The 8,829-nt window shown below is 39.8% G+C and overlaps 1 pseudogene; it reads left to right on the top strand.

The window, feature by feature from the left end:
* The first annotated feature begins 6,183 nt into the window (after positions 1–6,183).
* On the top strand, positions 6,184–7,142 carry LOC103610000 (annotated as a pseudogene).
* Positions 7,143–8,829: the final 1,687 nt, after the last annotated feature.

Genomic DNA, 8,829 nt, shown 5'->3' with positions numbered 1-8,829 from the left:
AGAGTGTTCAATCCCTGGCTCCATACCCTGAGTCCCTGGGTGTGCCTCGAGGTGCTGGCATGGTGTGCCTGGTTGTAGGAGTGGATTCCATTCCAATTCTCCATATCCTGGGTCCCCAGGAGGGCTCCAATTGGCTCGTGCGGTGTGCCTGATTGTGGAAGGAGGGTCCAGTCTCCTTCTCCATGACCTGGGTCCCCAGGTGGCCCCAAGGCACTGGCATAGTATGCCTGATTGTGGGAGGTGGATCCAGTCCCCTTCTTCATGCCCTGGGTCCCCGGGTGGGCCTCAAGACATTGGCACAGTGTCCCTGGTTGTGGGAGGGATATCCAGTCCCATTCTCTATGCCCCAAGTTCCCAGGCGGGCCTCAGGGTGCTGGCACAGTGTACTTGGTTGTGGGAGGGGTGTCTGGTCCCCTTCTCTATGCCCCAGGTCCCTGGGCAGGCCCTGAGTCACTGGCATGGTGTGCCTGGTTGTGAGAAGGGAGGTCTGGTCCCCAGCTCCATATCCCGGGACCCTGGGCAGGCCCTGAAGCACTGGCATGGTGTGCCTGGTAATGGGAGGAGGGTCCAGTCCCCTTCTCCATGGCCCAGGTCCCTTGGTAGGCCCTGAGGCACTGACAAGATGTGCCTGGTTATGGAAGGGGTGTCTGGTCCCCTTCTCCAAGTCCCAGGTCCCTGGGCAGGCCCTCGGGTGCTGGTGTGGTGTTCCTGGTTATAGGAGGGGTGTCTAGTCCCCTTCTCCATGTCTCATGCCCCTGGGTGGGGCCCTGAGGCACTGTCACAGTGTTCCTGGGTCTGGGAAGGGGTCTGGTCCGCAGCTGCTAGCTCCGGGACCTCGGGCACGACCCAAGGTGTTGGTGGTGTGCCTGGATGTGGGAGTGGGGTCTGGTCCCAGCTCTAACCCTCAGGTTCCTGGGTAGGGCCCTGAGGTGCTGGTCATGTGAGTGGTTGTGGGTGAAGGTCCTGCCCCTGGCTCCATGCCTCATGTCCCATGGTGGGCCCCAAGGCATTGCTGGCATGCCTGGGCCGGAACCAACTTTTTGTCCTATGCTTCTAACATGGAGGAACTTCCAGTTGGAACCAGTACTTGAGCTGTGTGGTTGAGTAAATTGCTGCTTTGCTGCTGTTTCCCTAGGGAAGGATTCTTGTGCAGCTCAGGGTTTGACGGTTGACCTTATAGGTACTTCCAGCTCTCCAGGTACTCGGTGCACCTGGGGTGTATAGAAACTCCATTCTGAACCTGAGGTTTTTCATCAAATTGCACCCAACCAGTCTCCTCTGAGTGGTTCTGCTCTGACTTGGGGGCAGATCACCTGTCCTTGCTGTGTTCCAGTGTTCCCCTGGTGGGCCAGTCTCCCACACCAACTGTGCTCCAAACACTTCCCATGGGACAGGCTCTGTGCTGGTCCCTTGCCTTGACTCACCAGACACTAAATGGCTCCCCTTTTTCAGCTGCTCTGGCTCCTTGCTCCTGCATGGGTCCACGGGAACACTATTAGTGGTCTTGCTGTCCTGGGAGCCACCAAGGTCCTCTTCTCCTCTTCCACCCCCAAATAACTCCATCTAAAGGGCACAGCTGTGGCTTCTGCCAGCTCCTGCTCCACATGCTCCAGCATTAAAATGGCCGTGGCCCGAAACGCTGAGAGCAGTTTCTTCTTTCTCTCATCGTGGTTTCCCCTGCCTTCATGAAACTCCGTAGGTCTTTCCTCCTCTTTACCTAAACCCCAGCGGCCCCAGCTTGGCTGATGTTACATTTTTATAGTTGTAAATTCATTGATTTGTGTGAGAGAGTGATGCTGGGAACCGTCTATTCCGCCATCTTGACCAGAAGCCCCCTCTGAGACATTTATATACTTTGGGTTATCACACAATACTACTTTATTTTCTTGCTCAAATTGTTCTATCTTTGGCCATCGAGAGCATCTTTAGTCAGTTAATGTATCCCTTGGCATACCCCATCATTCTGGGCTTCTTTTGGGGTAGCATTTTTACTTTCTTATACCACAAGATGCTTCAGATGCATCTTCTATCTCCTGCCTGAGTCCTAGAATTAGCCATGTGATTCTGTTTCTTTTATTGGAGCATGAGATTAGAACCTAGATCCAGGTGCCAGGTGTAATAATCACTGCTAGGGTCTCTAGAACCTCTAAACTGACATGTCAAGGGTATATGTGTGTGTAAAAGAGCAGAGAGTAAAATGATGGTTATTAGAGGCTGGGGAGTGGGGGAACTGAAGAGATGCTGGTCACAAGGTACAATGTTTTGGTCACACAAGAGGAATAAATGAGAAGTATTTGAGGCAATATGTTAACTTTCTTGATTCCATCATTCCACACTGTGTGTGTGTGTGTGTGTGTGTGTGTGTATACATATGTCTCAGCATCACTTTGTACCCCATAAATATATGCAATATTTGTCAGTTTCCAAAAAGAGAATACATCTGTATACTAACCTGTGTATATGCAGATATCTGTAAACATATCTACATATAAACATCTAAATCTATGTTAAACTAAAATAGTTTCATACTGATGTCTCCAATTCTAATTTATTACCACATGAATCATTGAAGCTGGTGGGGCTAGTCTGGAAAAGGTTGCCAAAGTCCATATTATGTAATAATTAAACCAATTAATGAACATATTTGTTATCTCACTTACATATCATTTTTTCATGATTAGAAGATTTAAAATCTACTATCATTAATTTTCAAGTATACTAGAAATCATTATTAATTATAATCACCTTGCTGTGCAATAGATCTGCAGAACTTATTCCTCCTAACTAAAATTTTGCACCCTTTAGCCAACATCTCCCGATCCCCCAATCCCTCTTCCAGCCTCTGGTAACCACCATTCTACTCTCTGCTTCTATGGGTTTGATTTTTTCAGATTCCACATGTAAATGGGATATGAAATATTTGTTTATTTGTGCCTGTCTTATTTCCCTAAGCACAATATCTTCCTGGTTTATTTATGTTTTTGCAAATGATAGGATTTCTATCATTTTTAAGGCTAAATAGTATTCCATTGTGTATGTATATCATATTTTCTTTGTTCATCTGCTGATAGACACTAGGTGGATTTCATATCTTGATTTTTGTGAACAGTGCTGCCATGAACATGAATGTGCATATATGTCTTTGATATACAGATTTCATTTCCTTTGGATATATACTGAAAGTGGAATTTCTGAATTATATGGTAATCCTATATGTAATTTAAATTTTTTACTTTTTCTTTTTTTTCTTCTTTTTTCCCCTCCCATTTATTTGTTTGTATATTTATTTATTTATTTATTTTTATTAGCTCCCTCAAATAAGTGAGAACATGCACTATTTCTCTTTCTGTGCCTGGCTTATTTCACTTAATATAATTGACTCCAAGTCCATCCATGCTGTTGCAAATGGTAGTATTTCATTTTTTTAAATAGCATAGTAGTATTCCACTGTGAAGATATACCATATTATCCTTATCAACTCATCCAATGATAGGGGGGGAAAAAAAGAAGACACAACAATCACAAAAATTCCTTATTCCTTGAAGTTGTTATAGCAAGTGAACAGATATGATTTTGATGGGGTGAGAGGGTGGAGAGAGGGAGGGAGGAAAAGGAGGAATTGGTAAAGGGACATGAAAATCAACTACATTGTATATCGATAAATTAAAATTAAAAATTTTTTTAAATTTTTTAAAGTTTATTTTTAACCATAAATTAATAAATTATAGTTGTATATATTTATAGGGTAAAAAGTGATATTATGATTTATGATACAATGTGGAATAATTAAATCGAGCTAATTAACATATTCATCACATCAAATACTTACCATTTTTTGTGGTGAGAACATTGGAGATTTACTCTCAATGATATTGAAATGCACAATAAATTATTATTTATTCTATTCACCATGCTGTGCAATGTATCTCAAGGAAAAAAAGCCTTACTCCTTCTTTCTAACTGAGGCTTTGCACCCTTTGCCATCATCTCCCCATTTTTTTCACCCCCTCCATCCCCCTCCTCTGGTAACCACCCTTCTACTCTCTGCCTCTATGTGTCCGATTGTTTTGGATTCTGCATATAAGTGCAGACATGGGGTATTTGTCTTTCTGTGCATGGCTTATTTCACTTAGCATAATATTCTCCAATTTTATCCATGTTGTTGCAAATGACAAAATTTCATTTCTTTTAAGGTTGAAGATTATTCCATGGAGTATATAGACCACATTTTCTTTATCCATTGATGGACACTTATGTTGAACCCACTAACTTGGCTATTATGTATAGTGCTGTAATGAAATGGAAAGGCAGACATCTCTTAGACATGCTGATTTCAAATAGTTTGGTATATTCCCAGAAGTAGGATTGTTGAATCATACAAGGAATTCTATTTTTAGACTTTTGAAGAACCTCCATACAGTTTCCATAATGGCTGTGCCAATGCATATTCCCATCTATAGTGTACAAAGTTTGCCATTTCTCCACATTCTGTCCAACACTTGTCTTCCATCTTTTTTATAAGAGCCACTCTGACAGGTGTGAAGTGATATTTCATTGTGGCTTTAATTTGCTTTTGCATAATGATTACTGATATTGAGCATTTAAAATATGTTGGCTACTTGTACATCTTTTGAGAAAAGCCTGTTCAGGTCCCTTGCCCATTTTAAAATCTGATTACTTGTTTTCTTTTTATAGAGTTTTTGGAGTTTCTCATGTATGTTGGATATTAACCTCTTATTAGATAAATGGCTTGCAAACATTTCCTCCCAATTCATATGTTGTCCCTTCACTCTATCAATTGTTTCTTCTGTTGTGCAGAAGCTTTTTATTTTGATGTAATCCCATTCATCTATTTTCACTTTTGTTGCCTGTGCTTTTGGGGTCACATCTAAAAAAGTCATTGCCCATACCAATGTCATGTAGTTTTTCCCCTGCGTTTTCTTCTAGTAGTTTTACAGTTATGTGTATTATGTTTAAGTTTTTAATCCATATTGAGCTGATTTCTATAAACAGTTTGAGATAATGTTCTAATTTAGTTTTTCTCTATGTGGACACCCAGTATATCTAATACCATTTATTGAAGAGACTATACTTTTTATTGGCAACTTTGTCTTAAGTTGTTTGACCATACAGGTGTCAGTTCATTTCTGAGCTTTCTATTCTGTTCTCCTGGCTAATGCATCAGTTTTTATGCCAGTACCATGCTGTTTTGATTGCTGTGGCTTTGTAGTATATTTTAAAATCAGACAGTGTGATGTCTCCAGCTTTCCTCTTTTTGCTCAAGACTGCTTTGTCTATCCTGGGCTTTTGTGGTTTTATAAATAGTATAGAATTTTTTTTTTATTTCTATGAAAGATGATATTGGAATTTTAATAGGGATTGCATTGAATCTGTAGATTGTTTTGTGTATTTTGGATATTTTAGCAGTATTAATTCCATGAATATGAGATCCACGATTATGAGATAACTTTCCATTCATTTGTGTCTTCAATTTCCTATTAAAGTTTTAGAGTTTCCAGTGTACAGGTCTTTCACCCCTCGGTTATATTTATTTCCAGTTGTTTTTTGTAGCTACTATAATTAGGATTGTTTTCTTCATTTATTTTTTGGAAAGTTTTTTGTTAGTATATAAAAACACTGCTTTTTTGTGTGTGTTGACTTTTAATCCTGCAACTTTACTGTATTCGTTGATTAGTTCTAACAGGTTTTTTTGGGGAGAGGGGTGAAATCCATAGTGATTTCTATATTTAACATCATGTCATAAGCAAACAATGACAATTTTACTTCTTCCTTTTCTATTGGGATGCCTTTTACGTCTTTCTCTTGCCTAATTGCTTTGGCTAGAATTTCCAGTATCATGTTAAACGGAAATTGCGAAAACAGACACTGTCGTCTTCTTCCTGATCTTAAGGAAAGCTTTCACCTTTCACCCCCATAATGTTAGCAGTGGGTTCTTTTTGCTTATGGCCTTAATCATGTTGAGGAAGTTTCTCTGCATTTCTAGTTTGTTGAATGCTTTTATCGTGATAGTGATGGTGTTTTGTTAAATGCTTTTCCTGCGTCAATTGAGCTGGTCATGTTTTATGTTCTTAATCACTGCTTATAGTCAAATTTGTAATGCTCTTGTCTGTGTTCCGGTAGTTTCATCAGTACATGAAATGAAGTTGTGCTTCATAATTTATCCTTCTGGGAGTCTTGGAAGAGGCAGAGCTGCAGCCACTACTCTTTTTCTTGCTCCTGGTCATGTACCAGGTTACTGTCATTCGAAATTCTCTCATAATTGTGGCTATTATCACTGACTCCCATTTGACATTCCCATGTACTTCTTCCTCTCCAAACTGTCCTTTTCAGAAATCTGTTTAACCTCCATCACTATCCCAAAGATGCTGCTAAAAATGTAGACACAGAGCAAAGTCATAACCTATGAAGCCTGCCTAACATAGATGTATTTTTCCTTCCTTTTTAGAGGATTAGACAACTTCCTCTTAACCATGATGGCCTATGACAGGTCTGTGGCCATCTGTCACTGCCTGCACTACATGGTCATCATGAGCCCTACGTCCTGTGGTTTCCTGTTTCTGGCAACCTGGTTATTGAGTGTGCTGACACCTTTGTTACAGGGATTAATGGTTTTGAGACTGTCTTCTTGTACAGAGTTGGAAATCTCTCACTTTTTCTGTGAGCTGAATCAGGTGGTTTCCCTTGCTTGTTCTGACACCCTCCTCAATGACCTTGTGATGAATTTTGCAACAGGAATTCTGGGTTTTATTTCACTCACTGGTATCCTTTTTTCTTACTCTAGAATTGTAGCCACCATTTTGCAAATTTCATCAGCTGGAGGCAAGTAGAAAGCATTTTCCACCTGTGGGTCTCAACTTTCAGTTGTTTCCTTATTCTACCGTACAGGCCTTGGAGTGTATCTTAGTTCTGCTGCTACCCAAAACTCCAAGGCAAGTGCTATAGCCTCAGTGATGTACACTGTGGTCACACCTATGCTAAACCCATTTATTTACAGTCTTAGAAACAAGGGTATAAACCATGCCCTAAAAAAACTGTTCAGGAGAAAAATATTCTTTGTATACAGGCTACTTTGTTTCAGGCTTAAAGAGTTTCTCATGAGTAAGAAGACTCCAAACCCTTGAAGAACTAAATTATGGTACTTTTTTCAATTTGGAGAAAGGTAATTTTCATTCAGATTATTTACAGTTCAATCTCTTTATTTTTTATATATTGTAGACAACTGTTTCTTCAGTATTTCCTTTAAAAATATTTTGACCTGCCTCCTCATGTTCTGTGGGGACAGCCTATAAGCAAATTTTAATGCATATATATATATATTTTTTTTTCAGCTAGCTGGGATGGAGATCTGAACCTATGACCATGGTGTTATAAGGCTGTGCTCTAACCAACTGAGCTCACCCGCCACACCCATGCATGAAATTTTGCAGGAAAATAGTTAATACAGAAAATTGGGTGCTCAAAATTTAAAGATAGACTGGGGGCATGAGGGTAAATTGCTGCACTTGCTAAATGAAAGCAACTGCCTCTCAGATATCTGCCTTAGGAAAATGTAATTTGTCATAGCAAAGAATGTGTACTAGTGGCAAAGGCTTATGTTCCCTACTCCAGAATAAGATAAGAAGTGGAAATGAAGTCACCATCTACTATAATACACACTCAGTCTTGATCTAATCTTTTTTTCCTGCACAGTAGAAAACATACGTGAAGATAGAATAGAAACTCTAATCCCTGATCTTTGAAATGATTATTGTGTCAGTATTATCTGTGATTCCCCTAGATATGCATTTTTACTGTTCCTATCATGTTTTGATAGGCAGGACCACTCAATAATAGACTTCATATGTGGATCATGAAAGCAATGTGGATATTATGCTAAATCCCAACTTTTTCTTTTCTATCTGTGCATCCCAGAAATTCAGAATGCATGCAAGGATATATTTATGGACCTACTGTGGTCATTGTGAGAAAGAATAAGATAGATATCTTATCATCTTACCCTGCAGCCACCACTTTCCTTTGTAAGCATTTGTACAAGTACTCATGTTCATGCAGAGCTAGTGCCCAATTTTCAAAAAAAATATCTTCAGTAGTTCCTTTTACACTTTTTCCAATTCACACTTTCCACTTAAAAAACCAAAGGTCATTTGATCATGAGTATTTTGGTAAATGTTTAACTAGCGCTCATTTAAACAAATGAAAGAGAGAAGGAAGGGTGAATGAAAGGGAGGAAGAAAGAAACAGAGAAATGATGGAGGTAGGGAACAAAGAGAGACATGGGAAGAATGAAAGATAGAAACATAGAAGGGAAAATAGAAAACTGTTTATTTCTAACAATTGCCAATTTCTGTGACATAAATTCTCTGTGGCTGTTGATAAGCCACCAGTGTGACATCCCTAAACAAAGAGTGAAATGAGATGTTCAAAGTTGGTCCTCATGAGATGTGACCTCTTCATACACTTCTTTTGGGTACATTTAGGAGGAAAATGTACAACATAAATCTGTGACAGTTTTGCAGTCCATCCTCAAGAGTGGCTGTCCCTTTTATTTGAGGATCTGGGTTACTGAACAGTCTCAGGTCTAAGCACCAAGTGAGAGATTGCAGCTCTTCGTTTTGGTGATTCACGTCAAACTCCCCCCACACACACACACACACTTCTTTATTATTATACAGATCGTTGGGTCCCTTATAGGCTTCCCACCTGTTGCATTCCTTGAAATATTATGATGATCTGACTTTTCCTAAGACCCCAGTGATTAATTCTATTTGTTTTGTTGTTTTTTTTTTTTTTTTTTTTTTTTTTTTTTCC

This window comes from Galeopterus variegatus, unplaced genomic scaffold (assembly GCF_000696425.1).
Source record: "Galeopterus variegatus unplaced genomic scaffold, G_variegatus-3.0.2 Scaffold10442, whole genome shotgun sequence".
In the NCBI taxonomy this organism is placed as follows: Eukaryota; Metazoa; Chordata; class Mammalia; order Dermoptera; family Cynocephalidae; genus Galeopterus; species Galeopterus variegatus.
This window is presented reverse-complemented; position numbering and strand designations above follow the sequence as displayed.